This window comes from Hypanus sabinus, chromosome 18, assembly GCF_030144855.1.
Source record: "Hypanus sabinus isolate sHypSab1 chromosome 18, sHypSab1.hap1, whole genome shotgun sequence".
Taxonomy (NCBI): domain Eukaryota; kingdom Metazoa; phylum Chordata; class Chondrichthyes; order Myliobatiformes; family Dasyatidae; genus Hypanus; species Hypanus sabinus.
Genome location: NC_082723.1, coordinates 8,078,559 through 8,092,559, shown reverse-complemented (window position 1 = coordinate 8,092,559; position 14,001 = coordinate 8,078,559). Strand labels below are relative to the sequence as shown.

The 14,001-nt window shown below is 44.9% G+C and overlaps 1 protein-coding gene across 8 annotated transcripts in view; it reads right to left on the bottom strand.

Moving 5' to 3' along the window:
• LOC132407297 (oocyte zinc finger protein XlCOF6-like) overlaps positions 1-14,001 on the bottom strand; it is a 42,039-nt gene that overhangs the window by 10,571 nt on the left and 17,467 nt on the right. For 3 of the 8 annotated variants that reach the window (XR_009516435.1, XR_009516436.1, XR_009516437.1), the window contains exon 1: positions 10,577-11,252. The exons of 1 other annotated variant lie outside the window; for it this stretch is intronic. The gene's annotated coding sequence lies outside the window, so the exon portion shown is untranslated. Of the gene's footprint in view, positions 1-1,144; positions 1,227-10,572; positions 11,253-12,882; positions 13,771-14,001 lie in introns of those variants that run through there. 4 more of the 8 variants (XM_059993604.1, XM_059993600.1, XM_059993601.1 and 1 more) reach the window with 4 other exon arrangements.

Genomic DNA, 14,001 nt, shown 5'->3' with positions numbered 1-14,001 from the left:
ATCCTGACTGACTGAATCACTGCCTGGTAAACCGCACTTTCCTTAATTGAAAGAGCCTACAGAGAGGGGTGCGCACAGCCCAGCACATCTCTAGATGCAAACTTCCCACTATTCAGGACGTTTGCAGAGGCAGGTGTGATAAAAGGGCCCGAAGGATATTGAGGACCCAATTCACCACAACCACAAACTGATCCTGCTGCTCCCATCCAGGAAACGGTACCACAGCAAATGAACCAATGGAGTCCGGGAGAACATCTTCCACCAGGCCATCAGACTGATTAATTGATTTTTATGTCATATTGACTGCCCTATCTACATACTATTTGTTATAAATTACTATAAATTACACACTTAGACAGAGTCGTAACGTGAAGATTTCTACTACTCACGTAGATGCAGAATGTATGTAATAAATTCAATACAATTCACCCTCTCCACTATCTGTTCTGTCATTCTGGCTCCCGTTCCCCCTACAACTTACTTTAATCACATCAACCCTCCCCACACTAGCATTGGAAAGCCTTACCACGAGGATATTCGTCCCCTCTTGTTCTGTTCCCCTAAATAACGAATCCCCTATCACCCCTTTGACTTTCCTCTGCTAATAATCCCCCCCAACAGTTTCTAAAGTGGTCCACCTGTTGTTCTGTGGGATGGTAACAAGAGTATTTTGTGAGGGATGTTTAACCTCATCCCTTTCCTGACTCTCACCCAATTTCCTGTGTCCTGCACCTCGTGTGTAACTCAATTCTCTCTTCATGTCATATCTATCACGCCCTCCAACTCCTGGATGATCCAGAATTCATCCATTTCAAGTTCCAACTCCTCCAAGTGCAGGGTTACAAGCTGCAGCTGGATGCACATCTTGTAGGTGAGGATGTCAAGAACACTGGAGGTCTCCCCACCTTCCCACCAATGTCCCCTCTAACTTGTAATGACCAGTGGGCACATAAATCTTGTAATGTGCATTTTTTTCCCCAGTGACAACATGTGCACAGTGTATTTTATATAGAGAGGTATTCATTTTAACAGCTAGCAAAGCATTGTCCATAAGAACTTTGATCTCTGAGTTAGATCAAGTTCATCTGCACTCTCAGACAACCTATGTAGCAGGCTTGTAACCGGTAATGAAAACTTTTCTCACCAGAGCTTTTGCACTTTGTCCATATGTGGTTTGCTTGCTAAATTACACTTTAAAATGTCAGATTTCCAAATATCACTCCACTAATTTCTCCAGCAACTTCTGCATCGCCATAATACACACAGGTAACATGAGTATTTTCCCAGAGCAATCCTGAGGAATTGAGGATATATAACAAAATCATTTTGAACCTCTGTAACCTCTGGCTCAAAGAATAATTGGCACTGAATAGGAATTTTTGAACTAAAGTAAACTCTGTCTTCAGCAGTTAACTAAGACAGGCTCATTCCCAGTTCTCTGTGGCTTGCATAGAGACACACTGAGAGCTGATAACATTATACATTGTACCCTTAGTAATTGATAACATTATACATTATACTCTCGTTAGTTGATAACATGATACATTGTACCCTTATTAGTTGATAACATTATACATTATACCCTCGTTAGTTGATAACATGATACATTGTACCCTTATTAGTTGATAACATTATACATTATACCCTCGTTAGTTGATAACATGATACATTGTATCCTTATTTGAGTAAAGGGAGGAGGACTCGCTGAAAAGGACAGGAATGAACATCTGTCTGCAGCTAACTCCGGGCCTTACAAAGGGAATAACTGATAAGGACAGAACAGTACGTGCATCTGCAATTAAAACCTTCATTTAGTGAACTCTCTTATCTAAGTAATTAAATTTTGCACCAGCAGACTTGGTGAGCATACCAGTTCAAACAACATCTTGCAAATAGTAATGTATGGGGCTTTCTATGTATAATTACATAACCTGACTGCTTACGTGCCTTCCCTTTGACAACTGGGTCTCAAACTCCTACAGGAGAATGCGCAATAAACTGTGGTGACGATAGCTGGTCTCTCGTGTTTTATTCAGATTCAACTTTAACATTTGGCGTCACAAACAGGATCCCAATACAGGGAGTGCCAAGCAGACGGGCTGAGTAAGCAGCTGGACCACTCTGGGGACTGCGGAGACTGACCGGGCACCCAATAGGTATTTTGGCATTCTCCGTTAGTTCCTTTCAAGGTACGGTCCCTCACCCAAGCTGATTGTATACCTTGACAGGATCGGGAAAGAATCTGTTGGGAGACTTGTATAAGGTGGGCAAAATTTTACTGAGGTGGCAGATGGACTGGGTCAATTTTAGTAAGTGGGCAGGAGGTGGTCCCAGGTAAATTTATCAATTTAACAGGTGCCAGCCATGTAAATTTATCTGATTGTTAATTGAGCAGAAGGCTTTGTGCTGGGTAAAGAACAGAGGTCAATTGCAGTCACGTGATATGAGTGGGACAACAGCAGACCAACACAATATGTGTGAGAGTCTTCCAGACAAGGGAAAAGATTTGCGAATGCTGAGTGCAGCACTGAATAAGAAATTGGGGAACAAAATCCGGCCACTGGGGGGGGGGGGGGGGAGCCTGGGATATTACCTCATGAGAACAAGCAGTAAATTTGATATGGAAAAAGAACTGTGGAAAGAAGTGGAAATTACTGAAAAGGGAATGGAAGGATAAGGCAGATGCAAAGTGGAACAGTACAGTATTAGCAAGTTGGAGGAATAATGCATCTGACAAAGGGATAGAGGTATACACTGCAGAAGGAATGCCAAAGGTTGGGAGAGGCTGAAAGTGGAGCATGAATGGGTGGATGGGCGCTGAAAACGAGAGCAGGGAAAACAACGTAAGCAAATCAAGGCCGGCCTAGATAGGAGAGCAGGGCAGGAACATCAGTCTGAAGTTCTAACTGATAAGTGAATCAAGGGATCCCGAACCGATGTCTGGCATACCGACCCTGTTTGAGGACAGTGACTGTGATGCTGAGTGCATAATGCGACTCCGCAAGATTTATTCGCTCTGCTGCATGATTCTCTCAGCTGATGAGGGGTGGAAATGGAAGGCAGAACTGAGATACCAAACCTATCTGGAGTTACAGGCGGGAATCCATAATGAGAATGAACAGACAGACCGGATCATTCAAGCCTTGGAAAGGGCTCTCCAGCAACCTGCAAACATCACTAAAGTATGTCAAAGCAAGCCTAAGCCTGGAGAATCAGGACCAGTCTACTGGGAGCGATTTATGACCTGCGAGAGCACTTTCACAGGAGACCCGAGTCTATAATGATGGGAATCCGCTCCCCAGTTTAAAGCCTTACTGCTCCAAAGCTTACCAACTAAGTTAGCCAACATGATTAAAACAAATAATATGGATTGGCCTGACAAAGACCGAAATGGAATGGGACGAGCTTAGACCTGATTTTTGAATCCTGATCAACCCCGAAGGGAAATAATATTAAAAGTTAATATGCTCAGCGGGAAGAAGGACGCGAGCGGGTTATATCTGGGGATCAGAAATGGGAACAAAAACATACCAAGGGACAAGTGGGGACAACAGCCCGTTTAGAAATTGACAAACAAGGATGCTTCCAACCATGAGTATCACCCCTCAGGAAGGGCCCAATGTAATATTGCAAGTTGCTGAAATTCCATTTATTAATGATGTGGGGGCAACCACATCCACTCTCGATCAGGAAATGGTATCAGAAAATGGAAAACAGCTATCAGACAATCGGTCTGTCTGGGTTCAAAGGCAGGGCACTTACGTATTCACGTACCCAGCCACTGCAGGTGGAATTCCAGGGGACCCAGTGTGAAGTTTCATTTACAGTCACCACCAGTCGGGGTGTAATCTAGCAGAGAGAGACTTGCTCTGTCCGCTGGAAGTTGAGATTCTCTGCGTGGACAAGGGTGTCACCCTGGGACTAGTGAACAACCGACAGCTTCCCCAGTTACTGACACCCCCAGTGATGGGCACTTAATTTGGTCTCCACTGCGTTTGAACCCCTTTTGCCAGTGGCCGACCCTCATGTGACTCTGTGCTACGACCCTCCCGGGTGATCAACTGAGGAAAGCCAGTATTATGTCCCCCTCAAGGGACAGAAGTTCCCAGTCACGGTGATTGGAGAGGTTAAAGGAAAAGATGTCAGCACATTACTGCCTGAAGTTCCAGATTTCCTTTGGCGTCAGACAGGACTGGTGCTTCCCTATATCGCTCTCTGGGTTTGCCCTGGGTTAAAGCCAAAGAGCCCAGAGTTCAATTCAGAAGGTTCAAAGGAACATCTAAACAAGTCTGATGCATTTTGGAAACAAGCCCTGTGGACTGATGAAGTTAAAATAGAACTCTTTGATGGCAATGAGAAAAGGTATGTTTGGAGAAAAAAGGGTGCAGAATTTCATGAGAAGAACCCCTCTCCATCTGTTACGCACGGGGATGGATCGACCATGCTTTTGGCTTGTGTTGCAGCCACTGGCACAGGGAACACTTACTAGTAGAGGGAAGAATGAATTCAATTAAATACCAGCAAATTCTGGATGTAAACATCAAACTGTAAAAAAGCCGAAGATGAAAAGAGGATGGCTTCTGCAACAAGATAATGATCCTAAACACACCTCAAAATCCACAATGAACTACCTCAAGAGGCACAAGCTGAAGGTTTGCCCAAGACCCTCACAGTCCCCCAACCTAAACATCACCGAGAATCTGTGGATAGACCTCAGAAGAGCAGTGCATGCAAGACGGCTCAAGAATCTCACAGAACTAGAACCCTTTTGCAAGGAAGAATGGGCGAAAATCCCACAAACAAGAATTGAAAGACTCTTAGCTGGCTACAAAAAGCATTTACAAGCTGTGATACTTGACAAAGGGGGTGTTACCAGGTGTTGACCATGCAGGGTGCCCAAACTTTTGCTTCAGGCCCTTTGCCTTTTTTGTTATTTTGGAACTGTAGAAGCTGGAAATTTAAAAAAAAGTTTCCTTGCTTAAAATATTACTGAAAAGTGTGATCTTTAACTTATGTCTTTTGGAAATCAGTTCAACTTTTACTTGTTTAACAGGAACAGAAATTTTGACCAGGGGTACCCAAGCTTTTGCATGCCATTGTAATTGAGCAGGCCTCTTTTGAATCGGCTGTCTCTGCCCAGAAGGCTGAGCTGTTTGCTTTGACTCCTGCCTGTATCCTAGAACAAGCTACTAAAGTGCGAACGTTTACATGGACTCCCATTATGAACTGACTACGGGGCATTGGGGATTCCTGACTTCCTCTGGCCACCCCATCAGTAATGCTACCTTTGTAGACAGCTTACTCACCGCTCTACAGCTACCTCGAGTTTTGACTATTATTAAATGTGCGGCCCATACTGGGGAGTGTGATGACATGTTCCAGGGTAATGTTAGGGCTGATGCAGCGGCCAAATAGACAGCCTTGAATCTCACACTTTTAGTCCCCTCGGGAACCCAGCAAGCTCCTATTAGACAAAATCTAAGGACGGGTATGCCAGACATGGGGGCAATACGTAACTAACAGAGGGACACCCCTGAAGGAGAGCACAAACTATGGTCCCAAATGGGTTGCCACCTCTAACCTCAGACCAATTTATGGGTGACCCCTGCGGGACAGCTCTGTGTTCCCTCTGTGTTCCTACCTATTTTTATAGATCTTGTACATAATTGTACATTGCAAGGAGGGAATGGTTAATACATTATTACAATCCTGACTTCCAGAAAGCAGCTGAAAAACGAGCCAAAGCATGCTTAAATTGTAAAAAAAAAACAAATGCTGGAAAGTGGATGCCTTGTTGTTCTGGAACTACCCCCTGGACTGGTGGACCTTTTTCTTGTTTGCAACTTGAGTTTATAGAATTACCTAGAGTACATTGTTATAGGTATTGCTCAGTGATAGTAGATGGATTTAGCAAATGGATTGAAGCTGTTCCTACAACTAATGATACCACTACGACTGTTGTGAACATATTGCTAAAAGAAATAACTCCTCGCTATGGACTTCCAGAAATGATAAGCTCGGACAATGGGCCAAAATAAATGAGGAAATCTGTAAAGAACTTGCTATAAAACAGCAGTTCCACTGCACCCATCATTTTAACGCAGCGACATAGTGGAATGAGCCAATGGTACTTTAAAAGATAAGTTGGGAAAACTTACACAAGAAACTGGATTGACCTGACTGTTTTACCCTTAGTCCTATTCCATATGAGAATCACGCCATCAAGTTAGACAGGGCTGCAGAAATTCTCTATAGGAAGCCCATGAGAACTCCCTGGGGACCCCGACCTTGTTTGCCGCTCCTCCCTGACAGCTTACCTGCAACATTGGATATGCATACCTTGGGGGAGGAGGTGGAAAAATACCTTTGGAAATTAACAAAAACTCTCTAAAGCTTGCATTCACAGGTACAACAGGCCTATTGAGAGGACGAACCCTAAACTAAAGGTGACTACTCCACCATCCAGCCTAGAGAATTGACCTGCTCAAGAACTGGGATGGTAATGTTACGAATGTGATGCAACTCTGAGGGGCCGAAGGGTACAAAATCACCCCCTGCTTTTTAAGAATCGCAAGATCGCTATTAATTCGGGTCTGAGACCCAGGAAATGAGAGAAAGACGTCCAGAATACACAGGGTTTGGAATGTGTCCTGCCCTCAGCGAAACAGAACCAATGATAATGGCTATTGTCTCTTGGAGACGGAATTGTGTATTGAGTACTGTACTATTCATTGAAACCCCTCAGGGGACAACCAGAGTGGTCTGGTTAAGGGATTGCATCATCCCAACCTGAATGACACGTGGGACCCCGTGAGTAAGGATAAAAGCGGGTCTGGGAAAAAATCCCTTTAGACGCACCAGGTGAAACACGAGACATCCCGTGATAGCGTTTAATAGCAACAGCCGGTGAGGGCTCGTGTGAGTCCTCCCTTGCCAGGGTGGTGGGCTCACCACGGAAGAACGGTTCAGCTAAAGGAGAGGCCACAAATGAATGGCCACACCAACGAGACTCTGACGGATCGAAATCATAAAAGAAAATCCGGCAAGTTTTTCTCCAAATCTCTCTCTCTCTCCAACCATTGCAACCCAGCGGTCCCCAAAGGCTGCAGCCTGCATGAACTGAGTGAACTTTACGTTTCCATCGGACAATACATTATCCCCTAGACAATGATAGAGCTATTTCTTATTGATTATTATTATACCCGCACTTTTAGATTTAGTATTGATGATGTATATTATCTGTACATTTGCACTGATTTTTTGTGTGTATTTTTACTAATAAATACTGTTAAAAATAGTATCATCAGACTTCAACGGACGTCTCCATCTTTGCTTGTAAGTGACCCAGTTACGGGGTTCGTAATAGTAAGAAGTTGGGACCGAGGTTTAGAGGACTGAACCAAGTGCTACTGACAACACCTCCTGTAGCGAAGGTGGAAGGGCAGCTCCGGTGGATACATTGAACGGACTGTAAACACGTTACTGGCAGAACTGATAAGGACTGGAAAATGTACTGGTTAATGCTGATTTTAATGACCCGAAGGGAACCTGCCCCTGTCTCCGGAGGCCCCCAGTTTAACACTTTCCTGTCCCTCTGCCACATCTGTGCTAAGCAAGCTGAGCAGGGAGCACATTGGGTATGTGCATGGATTCTCCAACAGGGTAAGACTATGTCAGTGGTGCCTCTGAATACTAGCGGAGTCAATTCTGTTATAGTGTTTTCTGATAGCCGTAATGGTAGCATTGTCAATTTCACCATATCCAGGTCTGGAAGGCGAGTCTGGGGATGGTGTTGCTTTGAGTGTTGGAGTCGTAGATCTCCTCCACAAGACCCCTCCAAGCTAAGGCCGGGGATAAGAGTTACATCTGCAGCAGTGGCTAGTACTACTTGTTGGTGTAACCAGAATGAGAGTGCACCATATCAAGTGGGAAGTAGTAACTGTATCAAGAGTTGAACTTATGATACCCCTGGACCACTAAATGGAACTTATTGGGTTTGTGGAAATAGGGCCGATCCCTGGCTGCCGGGAGAAAGAACAGGGCAGCGGCGTGGAACCACACCCTACCAGACGGGTTCTCGAGGGGGGACGAGGGTTGGACTGGTTGTAGCTACTTGGATGACCTTGTGCCACACTTGAGGATCCTGGCTCAGCCTCAGGATCACCCCATCGGAATAGGTAACGAAGGGGTATAACAGAATCTGAGAGATTTTGGATTGTTGCCTCTCTCTCCTATGGGGTAGCCAGAAATTCCAGGGAAATAATGAATTTAGCAGCCACTCTAGAAGAACTGGCCAATAATACAGCCGGAGCTGTGACTGACACTCAAGCACAGGTAACTGAGATGATTGCAATTTGCCAAACAGTGCGATAGAATCAGATGGCCCAAGTCTTTATGTTAGCAGAAAAATGAAGGACCTGTGCTATTATAGATAAGGAATGCTGTACGAATCTTCCAATATTACTGGCTTGTAACACAAGAAAATTCAAGATGTTGGCAGTAAACTGCACAATTTTGGGACTAGTGAGGCAGGGGGGTGGCCCTGGTCTTCCAATATAATCAGGGACTTCTGGGGGTTATTTTAGCATTTTGGAAGTCTGATTGTATTAATTTTGATTATTGTCTGCATCCTAGTGCCTTTGGCCATGTTTTGTATCATGTTGTAGAAGCAGAACCCCATAACCATATGCCCTCTGCTTTGCTTTTACTTTGGCTTTGACTTCTCTTGTCAGCCACGGCCGCATCCTTTTTCCATTCGAAAATTTCTTCTTCTTTGGAATATATCTGTCTTGCACCTTACTCACTTCTCGCATAAACTCCAGCCACAGCTGCTCTGCTGTCCTTCCCGCTAGTGTCCTTTTCTAGTGAACCTTGACCAGTTCCTCTCTCATGCCACTCTATTTTCCTTTACTCCACTGAAATACCAACACATCGGATTTTGGCTTCTCTTTCTCAAATTTCACAGTGAACTCAATCATGTTGTGATCACTGCCTCCAAAGGCTTCCTTCACTTCCATCTCTCGAATCACCTCTGGTTCATTGCACAATACCCAATCCAGTACTGCCGATCCCCTAGTGGGCTCAACAACATGCTGTTCTAAAAAGCCATCTCGTAGACACTCTGCAAATACTCTCTCTTGAGATCCAGTGCTGAGCTGAACTTCCCAATCCACTCACATGTTAAAATCCCCCACAATGATCATAACACTGCCCTTCTGGCAAGCCTTTTCTATTTCCTGTTGTAATTTGTAGTCCACATCACTGCAGCTGTTTAGAAGCCTGTAGGTAACTGCCATCAGGGTCCTTTTACCCCTGCGATTTCTTAGCTCAACCCATAAAGATTTCAGAAATGTCACTCCACTCTTCAAGAAGGGAGAGAGGCAGAAGAAAGGAAACTATAGGCCAGTTAGTCTCACAGTGGTTTGAAAGCTGTTGGAGTCGATTGTTAAGGATGTGAGTTCGGGGTACTTGGAGGCACAAGATAAAACAGGCTGGACTCAGCATTGTTTCTGCAAGGGAAAATCTTCCCTGATGAATTTGTTGGAAAGCTCTGAGAAATAATAAGCAGGGTAGACAAAGGAGAATTGGTTGATATTGTGTACTTGGATTTTCAGACCTTTGACAAGGTGCCACACACGAGGCTCCTTAACAAGCTCTGAGCCTGGTTGGGCAGCAGTGAGGAAGGGGCTGGTCTCGAGTTTGTACAAAATCGAAGGTCGGTTGCAGTGGGAAAGGGTCGGGACTGAGCCAGTTGGCTGGACAGTCTGTGCCGGTAACGTAGTATCAGTTAGTTCTGGTTCCCCAAGCAGTGAGAGTGGATGTCGGTAACAAGGATCTGTTTACGTGTACGGGTATGGGGTAAATAGTGGGAAAGTTGTGGGGTTACTGGCGGAGTGGAGGGAGGTTGGGGATGTGGGTTATCGGACACAGTGTGACCCGGGAGGATGAGTCCTAGGGCAGATCACGTTGTGAACAAGGGAGGATCAGGTCCATTGTATCAGGCAGCTTTTAGGAAGCAACAAATCTCTCTTTATATTAATCAGCCTAATCTTGCTGCTAACATTGTGTTTGTCACAGAGCCCAGAGTCTGGAAACAGCTCAATGGCAGGAAGCAGATGGTGATGATGGGAAGCTCTTTGTTGGAATCAAGGTCCCTGCCTCCTGGAGCTCCCCAGGGTAACACCCATTGCTACTTGTCATCGATGTCAATAATCTGGTTGAGAATGTACAGGGTATGGGTAGTGAGTCTGCAGCAAGTAATTGCAAACAACTACTTCTTTTTGCAAGATAGTAAATATAAACACCCCTCTTTCCCTCTCCACACTCAGAACCGACCAAAAGCTACTTCAGAAGATACAAGTTCTTCAAATGAGCAAACACTGAGGGAATGTGAGAGACTTTATAGAGCTGGGATACTGACAGCACATTAGCAGATCTGGAGTGATTGCAACTGGGTCTGATAGAGGCATAACTGTATTTCTGGTCACATTCAGCTCACTCCAATTATTCCCTACCTTCCTGTTACAGGCATCTAATGTCTAAAGGACCAGTATTTGTGTAAATGAGACTCACTAACTTTCTCCTGACTGAATCACTGGAATCTCCGAGTCAGTTGGGTTCTCTCCAGTCGGTTCTCTCAGTCCTAGGGCTGGTTCACTTGCTGCTGTTCCCTCATCTTCAGTCCTGGTTCGCTTCCAGTTGTGGGTTTTTCTTCCAATAAATCTCTCACCGCAGGTCTAACTTTAACATAAATGATAATGAAGCATGCCAACAATACAAAGGAGAACAAAATATTTCTGCTCACTGAAATCTAAATATTGAAGACAAATATAATGATCTCAGTGAACAAATCTGTAATTGTCCCTGACACGTCACAAAACCTGATATGAGATAGGAAGGAGTCATCATTCAGTCATGGTAAGACATAAGATGCAGGAAAATAATTAGGTGATTCGATCCATCAAGTCTGCTCCACCACTCAACCATGGCTGAGATTTAATCCAACACCATATTCCTGCCTTCCTCCTGTAACCCGGAAGTTACTTAGCAATCATGCGTATATTAATCTCTGCCATAAATATACCCAAATGGCAACCTCAACCACCATCTGTGGCAACAAATTCCACAGATCAGACATCTTTTGGCTGAAGAAATTTTTGTCAACTCAATTTTAAAGGTAAGCCTCTTTATTCTGAGACTGTGCTGTCAGATGTCAGACTCTCCGTCTAATGGAAACATCCTCTCTATGTCCACTGTATCCAGGGTTTTCAGCATTCGATAGGTTTACTTAACCATACATCCCTCCACCACCCCCACCGTCCCTCTGAACTCCATTGAGCACAGGTCCTGAACCATCAAATGCTCCTCATACATAAAGCCGATCATTCCTGGGATTATTCAGGTGAAGCTTGTTAGCAACAACTGCACTGAACACATTCCCAAGTATAACAGACAATCAGGAAATTTAAACCATTCCAGAGTGAATGGAATAAAAAGAAACTGGATTCACCAGAATCGCTCAACAGGTAAGGAACAAATTTAATGATTCAGGTTCACAACAGAATGGATTCAGAGTTTTTCATTTTTAGTGCAGATTTCCAGCGACTTGAGATTCTGTTTGATTTCCCCTGTCTGACAGACAGGTGACAGCGAGGAGGAATTTCCAAACACAGTTCGAACACTGAACACCCCAGGTCTACTTCTACTTTTTCAAACACAGAACAGCCCATTTAATCACAGCTTCTCCTTGTGAGGGATGGAATGCAAACTCATTCTCTCCTCAGATTAGCAGTCGTTGTTTCCAAAGAAACTCCAGAAAAAAACATTTGATCCCAGACCAGAAATACTCACTCAACACCTCATAAACCCGGGCAGCTTGATCCCCGGGTCCATGTAACTTGGATCTAAACAGGGGTGCAGTGCTGCCAGAGCTCACTGGAGCACCACTCCAGCACTTCTGTCAAAAAATCAAAATAAACAAGCGGGAAATTTAACAGCGGACGCATATTAAATAGAGGGAATTTTAAGGAAACGGGGGTCAGGGAGAGGGATTGGTGGCTGGTGGGGAAAATACTACTAATAACATTAGGATAGACTATTCAATAGCTTTTGGTGTAATCCTGGAGCTGTGACTGTGGTGGTCCGTGGATTACTCGCTAATACAAAAGTAAATTTTTCTCACTAACAATCTTATGGCTTCTAAGCAAACAACGTTATTTCACTTGGTTGATAATTAGATTTTATGATAATTAGTGAATGCAACCTTTGCCTTATTATTAAATAAAGTATTATATGTTTTATTGTACCAGTTATATACTGAAATGCAGTGATTGGCTATAATTTTGTTAATGTCTTATTTATCACTGTATTTCTGTGGAGCTCTGGAAATCATATATATTTCTTTCATCTTGGTTTAGTGCTTGACATTATAAAAAGCTCTATATACACACACACACACGCCCCCCCTCCCCTCCCCAATTTGTGTACCTGTTCATCACATGAATGGGACAAGGAAGTTGCCCAGTACATGAAAGGAGCAGGTACACAAGTACACAAATTGGGTGTGACATACTAGGGGTGATTGATAAGTTCTGAGCCTCGGGTGAAAGGAGTCAATTTTACAAAATTACAGAAACAGCACAAAACTGAATAACTTCAAACTTTCTGCATAATCACTCAAAGAGTTGAATTGCACATGCAGGTACCGAGAGCCGTATAACATTAGGCCGCAAACTTATCAATCACCCCTCGTACAGCTCCGGCAGCTAAAAGATTGGCACTGCATCTCTTGCTCCAGCCGTCCGGCAGAGCTCGGGCCCGGCCCTTTCCCAATCCAACCGGCCCAGATTTACACAAACCCGCCGGAATCAGCCCCCCACTCACCCCGCTCGAGTCGGTGAACCGCCAACGACAGCTGCATTCGGCAGTGCGCATGCGTTTACCAGGATGTTCTCCACAGCACCACCAGCGGTCGGAGGTACACATCGCCACCAGTGGCCGGAGGTCCATACAGCGCCCCCAGTGCTCGGAGGCGGGAGGGACAACGGGGAGGGAAATCACAAATGCGACAAAGTCTGCAGATGCAGGAAATCCAGCTCAACGCAAACAAAATGCTGGCGGAACTCAGCAGGCCCGGCAGCATCTATCGAAACGAGTCGACAGTCGACGTTTCCAGCTCAACCCTCCTTCAAGATTGAGATGGAATGGGGGAAATATCTGAATAAAATCGGGGCGGGTGAGACAGTGACTGACTGGAAGGTGACAGGTTGAAGCCCGGTAGATGGGAAAGGTCAAGAGCAAAAGAAAATAGAATCTAATAGGAGAAGAGAGTGGAGAATAGGAGCAGTGGACCCAGTGAAACGGAAAAAAGTCAGAGAGGAAGAGAGGGAGTAGGAGGGAGGGAGATCTGTTCACCGGAAGGAGAAATCGATATTCATGCCATCAGGTTGGGAAGGGGGGCTACCCAGACGGAATATAAGGTGCAGATCCTGGACCCTGGCCTTAACTTGGCAGAAGAGGAGGCGATGGATTGACACGTCGGAACGGGAATGGGAATCAGAATGAAAATGTTTGGACACCGGGAAGTCCCGCTGGGAGCAGATAGTTCAAAGGTCAGTTTATTACCAAAGCAGGTATCCATAAACAACTCTTGCGGTTTTTTTTTCTTCTTCAGAGAACGACAAAACAAAGAAAGAGCATGAAAGTCATTCAGAGAGAAAAATCTAACTCCCACCCCACCTCGCGCATCATAAAAAAATAGCATCCCAATCATCGATCCTCAAAACCCACCCCTCCTGCACAAAAGGGAAATATAACATCGATCCGCCCCCCCAAAAAAACAACCCGACCCTGCACGACTGCGGAGGAGCTGGTGACACCAGTGTAGAGGCAGCCGCATCGGGAGCAGCGGACACAATAGGCGACCCTGGAAGATTCACAGGTGAAGTGTCGCCTCACCTGGAAGGATGTTTAGACAACGGAGAGAGATCGGCCGTCCGGCCC